This window comes from Bombus huntii, chromosome 1 (assembly GCF_024542735.1).
Source record: "Bombus huntii isolate Logan2020A chromosome 1, iyBomHunt1.1, whole genome shotgun sequence".
NCBI classification, from domain to species: Eukaryota; Metazoa; Arthropoda; class Insecta; order Hymenoptera; family Apidae; genus Bombus; species Bombus huntii.
In genome coordinates, this window is record NC_066238.1 from 22,442,766 (window position 1) to 22,459,372 (window position 16,607).

Below are 16,607 nucleotides of genomic sequence, written 5' to 3' on the forward strand. Positions count from 1 at the left end.
TATTGTCATCAGTTATCTTCTGCTGTAGATTCGTCTCTTTCACAGGCTCACTTCTCGCTTGTTTACTAAAAGATTTGGCTTTTGTCTCAATACTTCTACAAACACTGGATCATATTGTAATACGATACGTTGAATTTGATACGTTGAATACGATACCGTTGAATAGGATACACGTTGAATACCGTTTAATATCGTTAAATAATTTAAATTCTTACGTTTTGCTTGCATTTGTCACTTCCCTCGTCATTTCCCTTCCAGTTATTTTCTTACACAATATGGGATATTTTTGAAATTTCATCTTGTAATAATTTTCATACTCTGCAACGATAATTTCCAAATCGATGTTGTCGCAGACCCGATGTTCGGGAGACAGACGAGCTTCCCGGAATAATACATCGCTAATGTCTATATACCTAAAAAAATGTAGTTTTTAATTAATTATAGTTTTTAACTGATTAAAAATATTTTTCGCAATGACTGAACACTATAAGATAACCATCAAACAACTGTTTTATCTCTAGGTAAGACGGGCAAAAGAATGTATTTACTATATAAATCCTCGAAGATAATTTCTTGTCTTCTGCTCTTTAATTTCCAATTTTTAGATGGATAAGAATAATTTGAATTTATATTTCATATATTTGTTTATAACTAGTTAATCTACATTATCGATTGAGTTATTCTTAACTACTGAATTACCGATGTCGAATTTTCAAATTTGGTTTCGCCTTCTCTTTCCACGATGTCCACTGATTTCTATTTCGATTGGTCACTGACACTATTCAAGAGAATTGGAACTAGGAATATATTTTAATTATAATATACTCACCCATTGTGTTCCAAATAATCACATACAAGGTATAATATGTTGCGATGACGTTCCGAAATACGACTCTCCTCCTAATATAATTATTTTTTCATTACAATAATATAAGTTTTTTCATGTAATTTTTTGTTACATTTGCGAATTCAACGAGTTACACATGATTTTTCATGAAACACGAACGTTAAAAATATTTGATACAGCCTAATTATAAAAATTGTTAGAAGCAAAAGTCATAGATACTATGTGCGAGTATCGCATGAAACGAACAGCTATTAAGAGAACTGCAGCAATATTACAAATCAAATAACAAAACACACACGTCTGTGACGTGGAAATTCTAAAATCTAAAATCTAAAATCTAAAATCTAAAATCTAAAATCTAAAATCTAAAATCTAAAATCTAAAATCTAAAATCTAAAATCTAAAATCTAAAATCTAAAATCTAAAATCTAGAATATTCCTTACCTTTTTTCGCAGATTATAAAATATCTTATTCATACTACCTTGCATCGATAAATCACCGTTCATAGTGACACTTTCAAATCGCCTATCGTTTCTCAATGGATACGAGAATTTCCGTTTATTACTTTAAAAACAACCCGTCCATTACGTTTCTCTTAAAAAATTCTTTCAACTCCGTTGAAAACCGTGCATCAAACAAGAGACAAACGATTTGTTGCCATGGAAATGTTTGGTTCACACATAAGCAACGCACAAATATAATGATAGAATAGCTGAGTGTGTGTACTGTATAGTAAGATGGATGCAACATGGAAATAGAAAGAGAACACCATGTATAGATACTTCCTGTCCTTGTTTAATCAGGCATGCACACTAGTGGACACTGACGCTGCTCGTATACCGCTGTTACATATTTCCTGTACAAGCGCGCGTCGTTAGACAAGGACGGAACATCCTCTCTCTACTTCTCTATCGCGTTTTTAGTTCGCTCACGCGCTCTGTACTTATATCTATTACATTTCCACCATAAGCAGCGGCCGTGCAGTGACTTACAAAAGTTCCGAACGGTTCCATCCTGGGCGGACGGTTAATTGCGTTCGGTACTTCGAGACAGGAAGGTGAGTACAGAATCGCTCCTCTTAGTACTCTTATTAGAAGTGTTATCATCGAATATAAGTTTTTTCAATAAATTCTTATCGTTTTACAATCTTTCTAGAATACAATGACGTCAGCAATCGATCATTTTCGCGAATTTATTGTAAATTAATTGGGGGAATATCTGGAGTTCTTTATCGGTTTCGACTGTAAAATCAGCAACTATTCGAATTTTTCATTCATAATTGTGACGTTTTCGACTCTTCCGTTGCCAAGACCCCCTTGAGAGATTTTTGGCACGTTCCATCACCCTTGTTAAACGAGTGCACATTGGTGGATATATTGATTTTAAAAACCAATACGTGAACGAGGTTTATTATCTCACTGGAACAAAGAAATCCGTTTTATTCGCGAATTTTCCGTGTTTCTTCTTAATTTTCGTGAGTGTCTGGTGCGGAGCATTATTTGAATGAACTTTTCATCGTTCAGATTATATTTCGTTTAAAAAGATTGAAATTGATGTCGAGAAGAAATGAAACAAGGTGCTCGGGCATTCCATCGTTTCCCGGGGAAAGAGAAATATGAAAAAAACGGTCGTTCTTCCTTCTGCCATTTTCGTCCATTACCAAAATGGTATGACCCAAATGTCCCGGGCCGTGAATCAATCAAGCGAATTTTGAATAATTTTTGAATAATATCCAGTTAATAATTTGTGAAACAAATTAATTTCATTTTATTGTTGGAAACAAATTAGTTGGATTTTTCTTTCTTTAGCAGTTTTCGCCGGAGTTGACCTGACGTGCTACTTCAGTTTCCATCTTCGCTTCTCGAAACTTCCAACGTCCTTGGTGTTGGAGTCTCCTTGTCCAGGTGAGTACATAGCTTCTAGATACTCGTCGCTGTTCATCCTTACGAGCCTCTCGAGCTTTAGTTGTCAATTGTTATCGTTAAAGGAAGAGAAGCTCGCGACAGATGTTATCGAACAAATCGTTTCTTCTCGAAAAGTTCGAACTTGTTCGTTGCGTTTGAATATATATGGACGGACGCCATTTTTCATGACATCTTCATGATTTGTCATGTCGTGAGTATAGCTTCTGACTACCACATGTTTGTGATTTAACCACTTGTGAAATTTGACCACTATACCGTGATAGAAAAATATTTCCAATGAATTATAAATATTTTACATTGTGAATTATAAATATTTGTTACAAATTATATCGTACTTGAGGTGAAAATGAACCATATATCTGCTTATGGAATACGAGGTAGTAAATCATTCGAAACATAATAACGATTAATTAAGCACATATACAATAACGTTTACGAATGAATATTGCGAATTATTGTATGGCTTTAATGCGGTATTTAATGTTTTGATTGCGGTCTTTGAAATGGTATCATAGGTGCTGATATAATATCGCGCGAAAAAGGAAAGACCAGTGGTTAATATTGCAGGTGCACCAGTGCGTTGCGCTCGTCGGGGGTGGTTTTGACGCCGGTGCCGAGGAGAGACGCAGAACGTGTTCGATCGACCCGCGAACGTAGCCCGTGCTCATACTGCGACAGAGTTCGTTTCAGTTAGGCTCAGTCGCTGTTTGTCCGTCGACAGCGTATAGTCGCGTCGGCCTACGATTCCTTTTTTCTTCTTGTTTCTTGCGAACTCTCTCGCAACAGCCGTTCTATACGTACGCCGCCAGTATATCGCGTGATCATCGTTCCCGTTGCTTCCCTTACCCTCTCACGTCCTTCGAAGAAGACCACCCTTTGGTTTTTCCTTGTTTGGAGGGAATTCATCGCTCGGACACATGGACTGCGAAGCACGAGGGTTGATCGAGGCATCAGCGTGATGTACTTTTCAGGTTTCATATTTTCTCTATGATACTTTCTAAGGAGAATTTGAAAGATATACATTTTTAGGAAATAAAGGTTTTTATGGAGTCATCGATAGGTTAGAATTTAATTAACTCTCTTATAACAGGTATTCCAATTTTTTAATATATAAATTTAGTTTCCTCTATGGTGTTAGAGAACACAATGCGGGCATTTTATGATATAACGAATATATTCGTATATATTTTAGTTTATTCATTCGTCAAATTTCCCTAGTAGGCCGGCCTGCAGCTCACATGCAGCACTTAGTAAAAATTTGTTTTGTTAGAGGTTGGCTATTCTTCTTGCTATAAGAATATCGTGAAGTCATATCATATGATAAAGCACCTTCTGAAAGCTAGATGCTCGATAACGAGCCTAATGATTCTCGGTAGTTTGTAATGTCAAGCTTTGAATTGGCGAGATCGCTCTGCTGTCAAACGGCCGTCCAGCGGCGACCACATTCTTTAACCACGTTCAAGGGGTATATCACGCTACAGAAACCATCAAAGGGTTTGCAAGTTAGTTGCCTTTTAGAAGTGGGGCAGTTGGTTGTTACATGTAATCCGTAGTTGCTGGCTGTTCTCCTTAGTCGCCATACATCATAGAGACGACAGTTATAGTCGCCAGTTGTCCTTGCTAATGGTTGCTTGTTGTCGCTAGTTAGTTCTCGTTATCGTTATGTATTCCATCAATCACGCGAAATTTAACGTATGGGAATTTATTCTTCTTTATTCTTTCTGTAGGGAGATTTTTTAAGACGAGGAAAATATAGAATATTTTAAGACGACGGTAAGGTTTGAATTTAAGTAACTGTTTTATGATACAACAAAGTGGAAAGACGATTTAATTTTATAAAGTTTAGGGTAATTTTTTAAAAAACTTCGAATTTAAAAGATTCAAATAGATATCTTAAACGTAATTAAACCCTCCATATCGTAAGAAATTAAATGAAACTGCGCAACAAAGTTGATACATTTAATGTATTATTTTAAACATTTATTTAAAAACATTTATTTAAAATTTAAGTGTAGGCGTCGACGCGCGCGCGCCATTCGAAGCATTTGTCAGTTCGTTACATCTGCGGTAAAAGTTGTAACTACGAAGAAGCTTAACATATGGTGCGTCTCAAGACGACAGTAAAAAGTATTAAGAGATTTTTCGAGATTTTTTCTTTTAAGTTTCCAAGTACTTTTTCTATTTAACTTCTTTTTTTTTTTGTTGCATTTTCTAACAATATTCGATAAATAGAGACGAAATATGACAGTTCTTAGTTCGGGGATTTATTGGTTCGAAAGTTACTTGAAAAGTGTTTCTGGAGTTCGTGCGGTTAATACTTTTAAACTTTTACCGAGTACGACTTATTCCGTATGGCTGGACAAATCTTTGTTGATACTGTAAGCGTAACTGTAAGCGTCCGGATATTGTCTTGTGGAGATAGAAAAATACACGAAGTATTGATTGAACTACATATTTTTTTAATTCTTTTTTAATTCTTTTAGTTCTTCATATATTGATAATAAAACGATATTCCGCTACTTTGAGCACAATATAGTAATGTTTAAATAAATAATAAAATTTACGCATTTCGTCTTCATGCGTCGATAAGAAAATGCAAAAAAAGTTAAAGAAAGATGATGCGCAGACGCGAAGTTTAGTCAGCAATAATATTTAAAACCTCTAAAATATATTGTACACATTTATTTGCAAATAAGCTCAATGAAATTGAACTGTAACTGTGTTTCCAATAATGTCTTCGATGTATTGCTCGCCATTATGTCGGATTAACAGCTCTAAGTGATCGACCTTAATCACTAAATGTCGGCCGTGATTCAGTGGTATAGCTTTACATATGACGGACATCGCAGGCGCTTGTAAGACGTCCATTGTGAAACGTTTCCAATAGCACCGTTTATGCACCGTTTATGTGATGGTGAAATCTGAATATATATATCGCTGAAATATATATCGCTTATCACTTGAGTCTGACACGATCGTTTTTAAATAGAATCACAATTTTTTATTCTTTACAAAATCAGTCTTTAAAGATTATGTGCAAATAAAATAGATAAATAGATAAATGGTTGTAGAAACTTATAAAACAGATATTACAAGTATATCTAAATAAATGATATATTTATAAATTGTAATATTTGATCTAAAGTTTAAATAAATAAAAGAGATACTCGTGACTTACAATAAACGTATTTTTTTTTTCAATTTTTAAACAAAGCAAAAGTGGATAACAATTTTTCAAAATGTAAAAATCAACACAATGGTTGGTTTCTTTAATTAATCAATAACGTTTAAAGTTAATTAATGTCCAGAGTGGTTTGTACATTTTGTATTTCGCCGTATTTTAACGTTCGATGTGTAAATAGAACTTGATGCCTGAAATATCGAAAAAATAATTAAATCCGATCGTTCCGTCGAATTTGCAAATTGTATACTCGTGTAAAATCGAGTGCGCTTGTGTATGCTGATACGAAAAGTGGTAGTATATTTTTCTTTTTTCAATTATCGTTATCACTTTTTGTGTGGAAAAATTAATTCCGTGAAATGGAAGTGCAATCAATACGGCTTACCACGAAATAATAGCACAACGACGGTACATATTGGTATTGACGTCAGCTTCACAAAATTTCCCGAGTATCGCGGTCGACTATTTGGGTTAAGAATTCATTTTCAAGGTTCTACAAGCACGAGTATCTTATGGATATGAAATTTTCAGTGTACATTTTAATAACCATATTCCATATTGCATGCTGCGGTCCAAGAAAAATCCGCAGTTAATATTCTGCTAATCCCTGCTGCTTTTAAAGACCATAAGTAGTCGTCCGTAAGGTTTAAAAGATTTCGAGTAGATTTGTATTACGTATTTTATCTTCTAATTTTTAAAGAGAGGATCGTGTTTAATTAATTGAAAATGACGAAACTGTAATGGGACATTATTATCAAATATTAAACGTGGTTCCATTGGGTACTTTTATGGTCTTTGCGAGATATATATGCATTATACGTTGCTATTGGCAACGCGTAGCGATGAACGATGGAGAGCAATACCTTCGTTATCTCGTCTCGGTTGTGTACATATCAGTAATGCACAGTACTCGTACTAAATATCTTACAAATTCCATACAGATTTTCAGATTAGTTTCGAATAATACCAACACGACCATGATAGTCACAGTACAGTATTAAATGGTGCCACTATGCATAATACACTCCTAAAATGTTTCTACAAATATATTTGTCCGAATATTTTTGTCAGCTACTATATCCTAACCACGATTTATTAAACAATATATAGATTTAAAAAAGAATATATAACGACATTACTTGTTTAGGCTAGATTGGTTTAACTTGTATAGTTTTAGTAACTGTGTAAGATCAAACAAGAACTTATCGTTAGTTTGGCGAGATTTGATTACACGAAGCAACATAATTGCTTTGAAACTCAGGACAGAAAACAATGTCAACCGGTAGACGCGTTTGTCTGGTGAACGTGTAACGCGTGAATAATAGATAGCGACAATCACGCGAACGCTAGTTACAGCTGACTTGGCTTACATTGTAGCATTCAAACTAGAGTATACGAGCCGTAAGTACTATTGAAAGTTCAAAGGCCGACTAGTGAGCTTCATCCTATCTCATTTTTTAATCAGGCGATGGATCGACGAATCGTATTGATTTCGAGGATTATTATAGTTCTGTGGAAATTTTAAAGCGCGGTTTGTCTAATCTTGTCTCGTTAGCTACAGACTCTTTGGCGAGCAGCCTGAAACTTGATCCAGTTTCGAGAAAATGAAAAATTCGTTTCTTCTCTTTGCTTCCCTGTTCCTTCTTTCCTCCTTTTTCCCTTTTTACATCGCGTTAAGACCCGTTAAATAATATTGACTGCCGTGGACGCTGGCTGAGAAGTGCACTTTATAACTAGCTTTAAAATCACTGACGTCGATGAGGACAAAGGTAAGTTAGAGGGTCATTTATCTGAGCTGGTGTTATTCGACCTGAACTCTGCAGCTTTTCACAGTTTCTTTCGTTTTTCTTTTAAGAGCAGAGATGTTAACTGGTCTCTTGTTACGTGTAAGAAAGTACGTGTATGTACTAAAGCTTATTTATCACCAATTGGTTGCTCAAAGTCGAGATATACATACCTATATTATATTAATACGTTACAGAAGATTACGCGTTAGTTAGCTTATGAGAATTTATAGTGTGTCACAGATCACAAAAGCAGAATGACTACTTTTTCATAAACGATATATGTATATGAATTGAAAGTTTAACTATTACGTCACATACTTCTCTCGATAAACGTCGTCGAGTGCATATTGTTAAAGAATATTAGCCATTTGAATTCAATAGTTTCGAAGATACTAATGCTTCTGTGAAGTTTTTGCAGGCTGTTAATTTTTTATTCAGATACTACAAATTTTAAATAACTTCGATTAGAAATAAAAATCACATTACATTAACGCGTAGAATGTAACGTAACGTAGATAATGTAAATATAAATTATATTACAAGGAAACAATACGGTAATTGTAGGTAATGTGAAACATTCTGGTTAAAATTGCATCCTTTGAAGGCTAGGACACACAGTACTTACGAAGTAGATTAAGTAGCAAATGGGGTACTTAAGAAAATTCATGTTGTCATTGTTTAATAAACATCTTCAGCTAATAGCTTTCTGCAAAAGCTGGTTTAAGTTATGCTAGCTTATTCCTTATTAATTGCAATTATATTGTTCGTATCTCCTAGAGGATTAACAATCCATTTTTATAATGGATAATAAAAGTAAATTCCTATTAGGTTGTCCCAAGTTTCTTTCGCTTTATAAAGAAATGACAGTTATGTTATTCTATATTATTTTATATTAAATTGGAAAAGTGCTAAAATATTTGATAAAAATGTTAAGAAATTCTGATATTGATTTAAGCGTATCGATTTATCTGCTCTTCATATTTGATCAAACAGAAATTGTTAATTATGATTTCCACTTAAAAGCGGATTGCATATTATGAGGATAAATTATCAAATTCATCTCTAATATACACATTAGAGAATCATTCATAGCCGTAATCCTGTTTACCGCTAACATTCCTGGTACTCAATCATTCATTAGGAGACTGCTCTAGCCGCACAGAATACACCTGTAAATAATTAATCGCCATTAATATTCCATCGACTTTTGAAAATCCCTCATGTGATCTATTTCATGCGATGAGAATATGTATAAATTGAGATTGCGATCGACCATCCTCAGTCGGATAAATCGAGTGATTCAAATTATAACACAAAAAAAAGTTAAAACTAGTTACATTATCTTTTTCAATTTTTATGTATTATTTGGCGGAAGAAACTTTGGTAATTAGTAAGTAAAGTTCACCTCCTTAATGTTAATGATTTTAATATGTTATTAAGCTCAAAGTTCTAAGGAATTTTCTATATATATATACATATACATAACTGTGTGCGTATATATATAATATACGTATAACAGCCAAAGTTCAGCTCTCAAGTGTACGCAAAACTTTTATGTTCATTTTACGCTATACCAGTATGTTTCATGAATTTGTTTGCTAACAGTATCGAAACAAATAACAAGCAGAGGACGAGCTATTCATGAATTGTTTTGCCAGCGTGTACGCTCCCAATATTTTCTATTTGAGAAAACATACTTGTTGCTATTGCAACTACAAATATTTTTACAGTCGACGCTTTTGCCGTGAATCATTGGCTAACATGTAAAATCGAGAAAAAACATGGTTTATTGTGATGGAAATGTGGAAAACCGCAAAACCGATATAGAAGGGAAAATAAAGGAAAGGAAGGTAGGGATAAGTAGAAGCTTGGGGCCAAGTTTAATTCACTGAAACCGAGCTGCTTGTATTATCACAAAACAAAATTGCCAGTACGTCATTTCCGTACTCTCGTCCTCGCGAAAATGGTTTTGCTCGTGAAGAAAAAAACGAAGAGACAGGGAAGAGAGGAAAAAGCAAACGGAGAGCGCTTTTAAAAAGCTGGCGAACCGTGTGTTACCACAACGAGACACGCGGTGCTATTTGTCGCTTTAAATTGTGTCGCAACTCGTTTTTGAGATCTTTGCCAGGGATGCGTTAAAACACGCTGCAAATATATTTCTGGCTTTTCTGGGGTTTAACTGAAATATGACAAATAACGTTGTAAAACATATGTACTTATGACTTACAGAGTAATTGAGTGTACAAAATATAATAGCCAGCGATTTAGGGCTTTAAAAGATCAAAAGAAAAGAAAAGAAAAGAAAAGAAAAGAAAAGAAAAGAAAAGAAAAGAAAAGAAAAGAAAAGAAAAGAAAAGAAAAGAAAAGAAAAGAAAAGAAAAGAAAAGAAAAGAAAAGAAAAGAAAAGAAAAGAAAAGAAAAGAAAAGAAAAGAAAAGAAAAGAAAAGAAAAGAAAAGAAAAGAAAAGAAAAGAAAAGAAAAGAAAAGAAAAGAAAAGAAAAGAAAAGAAAAGAAAAGAAAAGAAAAGAAAAGAAAAGAAAAGAAAAGAAAAGAAAAGAAAAGAAAAGAAAAGAAAAGAAAAGAAAAGAAAAGAAAAGAAAAGAAAAGAAGAAAGATAATATGTTGCGGCAGTTTAAGTCGATCTAAGAAAATAGATAACGGGAGGGGGGGGGGGGGAGGGCAAAGCTAGTTAATCTGGAAAGAATCCAAGCGTCAATTTCAAGCATTTACAGAGAATCAAGCGGGCTGGTTAAGGTCGTGAGTTGAGCAATTATCCCGCGTTAGGTTCAATCAGGTTAGTCCCACGCGAAATTGATCCAACCATGCGAAAACGAGTGTATTCTGATTTCTGTTGCAGATATTTCTGGATTGTTGATTTGTTTCCGCTTGTCATCGAAATTTTTTACCAACAATGAACGTGTACGTGAAAGCAATCATAATTGCGGTAATCATAATAGTGTCGGTTCTTCTTTATATTTTCCAGTTTGTAAAGATTGGTAAGTTGATACTGATTAATTATGCGATCGAAATCCTATATAATGGCTACAAAAAATATTTGCATCATTATTCTCGTTTCCTAATGAATCGCTGTTTTAATCAAGTTTTATATTGCATCAAATTTCTGTAGTTACACGAAAGTACTAAATTATAGAAAACTTGATATACACGGATTTAATTAATTGATAAATTAGCCAATATATAGGCATTATTATTTATTATATTATATATTATAGGCATTATATATTAGTAATGTATATATACACTTTTGAATTTTAGCCTTCTTAGCCTTCTATTCTTATATCCTTTAAACGTCATTTCAAGCTACAAGCTACTTTAACTCAAATAGCTCGATTTCAAGTTCTAACGTATACTGTAAAGCACACTTGCGAAGTGAAACAGTAAACACGATATGAAAACTCTCTCCCCAGTAAGAAATCGAATATCCAATTTCAATCGTGCTTCATCGATGAAGCATCAATGCTACGTAAAAGCATCGTGGCAGCCGCAATGCGGATCCGTTGAACAAAAATTTCCTGGCGCGATCGTTTTCGTAACGCTATTAGCCGTTTCAGTATCAGGGATGTTTTAAAAATCCGTATCGGATTGTACCATGAAGCGCAATAGCGCTTCGTTTATTTATTTACGAGAAGTGCCGATCAACTCGATTGCACTGCTCTTTTTTTTTTGTCGAAACATACCGTTCAACGCGTTCACGCTTCACTTCATCAGCTATATCAGAAACGTTACACTAAAGAGTCAAAAGGTTGCCAAATATTCGTGCTTTACCTTTTGTTTGTGTGACGTTCTGTAATTGGTTTTCCAATTCAAGAGGTAATTTATACATTAGTTTTTTCTTTATTTGGTTTACGATTATTTGAAAGAAAAGTAATTACGAGAGGAAACTCTGATAGACTAGCGGCAAGCTACGTTCGGAACCGAGCGCGTTGTGAATTGACAATCGTAACCAAACATCGCGACACAGTTCACCACACTACGTGTACAGCATGATCACGCTGAGTGGCGTTGAAACGGTTAACGTAACTGCGCGTACGACCGTCGAATGGCAAAGATATTCAAGCTGAGAATCGTTTTCAGATGTTACAAACAGCTGTGTTGACTTTCAAGGAGAAACCATTCGACATGATCTTACGTTTGAGCCGGGACCTTCGGTTTGCAGTTTCTGCACCTGCTATAATTCGAGGCTGAAGTGGTGCCAGTCGATCGTATGCGACCCGCCCGTAGTGAGTATATGCTCATTACTTAAACACTTAACACAACCAGAGAGAAACTAAAGCACACCGTTAACGCTTGCACGCTGGTCGTTAAAGCACATGCTACGCGAATAGGGTACACAACGATTCATCTAACTTGCCTTGAATTACTTTTACAAAGAGAAACATGGACAGGAATAATTTTTTGTTACGAGTCGTTTAATTTATTCGTTCGTTAGAACGATTGGTCTGACAAATTCAAAGTCTTGTTCCGTATAAATATTTTTAAACAAGTACGTCATAAGCTTTGTATATTTTTTTTATCGCAACGAAACTGTTCAGAGAAATGTTGAAATTATTAATTACAAAAGAAGACATTTACGTTGTAAAAATGTTAGCGAAAACATTTGTGAAAAAGTTACTTTGTTATAAATTCTACAAAAAGAAATATTGAAAATCACGCGCCATTTATTCAGTTGCACGTATGAAAAGTATTTTGCATTCGCGCAAAAGAATCCCTTAAGGATACATATTTTATAATAATTGGAGTGTCAAAGTTATTACGCGGATTGGCGTATACGTGCCTTTTAATGAAACTAGGTTATTCATTTGTTATTCGTTCCTAACTTTCAACTTTATGATTTTTGCGGAATAAAATTTTATATTCCGGTTCAGTTTATAAATGATTCATTTTGAATTTAATAAAATTAGAGTTACAGCAGTGCAATTTAATAAAGAACAAATAATCATTTGTACTTTATTAAAATGTTCTTTTAGCGTCTCGTTTTAATATTTCTCTAATAATATTTTGTTAACCGTTATATTTAAATGAAGGTTTTCAAAGCAGAGACGTACTTTAACGTAGGAAATGGACGTACATTTATAATGAGAATTCAGAAGCAAAAATATTTCATACAAAAATAAATATTCCCCATGTAAATAGGTGTAAATAGCTACGTTATGACTTTTATATGTATCTAACGTTTTTCCATGCAAGCTAACGTATATTTACTTCTTCGCTTCTTCGATTCTGAGTAGTAAAACCTGGCATTCATGCGGTTGATAGGTAGTTACGCGCTGACAACGAAAAACATAAAATGAATAAAAAGCATGAGCCATCCTATAAAAAAAATAAAGCTGCTTTTATCTTTCATTATATATTCGTCAGAATATTGTTAATAAATATTTAAGTTCAGATTTCAGCTTAAATAAATGCATAGGATTGGACATTTATTTATATATGTATCTGTGAACGCTTTTTGACATAAAATTTTTATAACGACTAAAATGACATATTCCGATATTAAATTAATTTGATGAGAATAAAAACTGAATTTTTTAAACGAGATTTTGTATGAAGTTACATTTATTGGGAAAAATTCATTCTTTTATAATATGATAAAACGAGACTCATAGTCTGTATAAATCATTTCATGGAATATTATGTGTATGTACATGTGTTCTACGCTTTTATTATAAAAATGCTAAATGAACATAACGATCAAACGCATCGACAAATGCATTGAACATATCGATTGTTATTTTGAAAAATTGATTATCTTTTATTTGTTTCGAACTACAAATTGATTGAGACATTCGTGTTTGCTAAATTGCGAATTTAACGCAATGAAGTCGTCTGAATCCCTTGCGAGCATGTAAATATAGCGTCGAATTAACAGGTCAATTACTTGAGGTTGGAACTGAAAGAAAGAGAAAGATGGAGGAGGTCTTGCCTTTGAATGCTGGACACTTCTAAAGCCCACAGTTCGCTGAAATTGCCAGAGAATTCAATTAAATGGCAAATTAAACCATTGAACTGAATCTGTTTCCAATCGTGAGCTTGGAGGTTCTACCCTTTGAATTTTTAAACCAGTCACCCTTCTTTTGTACGTATGGTAACGAATATAATTCATAAACTAATGAAGTGTGTAATTCAATTGAAAGCTCTTTTCACTGAATCCAGTTTAGACTAAGAAAAATGATATAATAACGAAATTATCAATTTACAATTTATAGAGCGTATACTTTATTCGAAAGTGAAGTTTATTACTGCAAATATTAGTTGGCTATTTATAGCCTGTTTGAAAAGGTGATTTAATTTCGATTGATTTTCGATAAGTTTTTGTTGGTTTACTCAGGTTAATTAATCTCCAATAAAATAGAAATACCAATCCGGTAGTATAATTGCTTTCTTGCTTATTACCTTTTTACTAATTAGCGATGCACGATTCCAGACCAGTAAATATTTTTCCATCGGGAGAAGTCAGGTCGAGAGATGCAAGATTTATACGCTCGTTCTGTCAGTTATCCCAGTGTCTGTTACGCGATAGAAAATGAACGAACTGAATAATAAATGCATTATCGGCATGAAGATTGCTTGATGTAGGCCACCGCTTTTTTTTCTATCCTTCCGATACCATTTTTCTTTTTTTTTCTTCTTTTTTTTCTTTTTTTTTTCTTTTTTTTTTTCTTTTTTTTTTTTTTTTTTTTTTTGCGAAACACTTTGCTAGTCGTGAGAAGCAGCAATTCGGTAATACGAGCGGTAATACGAGCGGTAATACGAGACAAAGCGATTCAGAACTCGAATTCATTTGTTGGAACGACGCCATGGGCAAAAGTAGATAATGGAAAACTTTCTTCCAAAGACCATTTGATAGCGCCGACGTAATCAAGAGTGTGACGATATTGCCAGAGACGTTTCTGCAAATAGAAGACTAACTTATTTACGAATTGCCGTAACACGATTGCCGCTGGTAGTATGGTTAGTAATCGCTTTATTGAATTTTCGCTTGATGTGACATCGTCGAGAGTTTCTAGCGAAATTCTTCTCCCTGTAAAACTATGTTTCTACAGCAATGGCTGTAATTTTCGAGTTACCGTTTGCGAAGAAATCTTTTTCTTTGTTACGTGTAATAGATTATTTTTAAGTTTTAAGTTTTAAATTACATTGGTAACCTTCTATAATTTATTACTCGAAGGTGGTAATTTTTTCTTAAATAGTTTGTTTTTCCTATAATTTATTATAATATATTTTACTACAGAATCCTCAAAAACATGATGTATGTATATATATCCTGAAATATTATCAGTCTATTGTCAAGTTATAGAACATTATGGAAATTGCCAATTAAAGTCATAAAAAACAAAAAATAAGGAAGTTCGTTAAAATATGTGATTTTCCAATCAAGATATAGAATTTATTCGAGTAATATAGATTACGGTAGAGATGGTGACGGTAACAATGAGTGGACTGATTCTTCGTGCGAAAACAAATTGGAAGCGCAGAGCGATGTATTGTTTCAGCGAATATCGATTTTAAAGCACGGTTTTAAAGTACGTGTGCGTTTGACTAGGTGTGTTAATTAATATTGCTGTCTGATTTTCGATATGTAAATACAATATCTACATATCTTTAAACTTATGATAATTGAACTAACAATTATTTTAAATTTAAATTAAACATGATAATTGAACTAACAATTTTTTTAAATTTAAATTAATATTTATCCTTTTAAATGCAACAATTTTTTTTAATAATAATTTCACGCGTAAGTCAGCTGCGCACATATTTGATCGTTCTTTAAAGCTTGAATCTCTGCGAAGAGAAAAAATCTTTCAACCAACAAGAACTGGTTCTACGTTTTCTATCCATTTCCTTCCAGATAAATCTCTCTCTATCTAAAATCCTTATTTCCGTATTTCCTTGAAAAGGTTAAAGTCGTTTTGTATAAAATCCAACGTAGAGAAGAAGGAAGATCCGCAAAAGATTCTTTCAGCTTTCCCTATGTTTGAGCTCGAATCAAAGCAATCCTATTCCCAATAGGGTGACTATGCGTTTAACTTCTCATAGAATCTCTCTGATTCCGTGTGATACCTTCGGTGTTTTTGAAGTATGTAATTGATGTCGTAACGTCGACGCTTTGCAGTGCGAATTCAATTTTGAGTTGCAATTTCCCTGTTTGCGTGGCAAAAGCATAAAATCGATAAACACGTTTTCTTTGCCGATGGCGCACTGTAAATATAAATATTTGAATAAATATCGCGAATTTCATGTTGCTAAAAGATTTATACTATTTATTCGTAAATAACTGTTGGATATGTTTAAGTTGAAACCACTGCATTAGGTCTTTTTTCTTGTTTAAAATTATTTGTATTGGTAAATTGAATGAAAGTTCTAACATGTAATTTGTTCTTCTCTTATAAATAGTTTACGGAGGATAAAGCGTGGGTAACTCACGACTGTCGCGATCATGACACTATACATACCTATGTATAGCACGTATACTAAGCTAACTAAAATAGCAAGTCAGAGAAATGGAAACTTAGGAAAATCTAAAGGAAGATAAAACGTTCGAGCCTTGCCAGGAATATAAGATGCTAAGTAATCTTCCTAAGTAATCTCCTCCAGCTTTTTCTAGTTTGATCAATAATTATTAGTACATGTTAGGAAAATAAATAGAATTTTTGTTCTCAAGCGAGGTATAATTTAAATTTTGTATGTACACAAAAATGTTAAATATCTGTAATAAACATGGTATAATCAATTTTTTTACATAAAATTATATTGTATAGGCTATTGTTATTTAAACATTTTAAATTGGATGAAGGAAAAAAATGACGCAAATAAAACGTAGGACATTTTAATTAAAGAGACT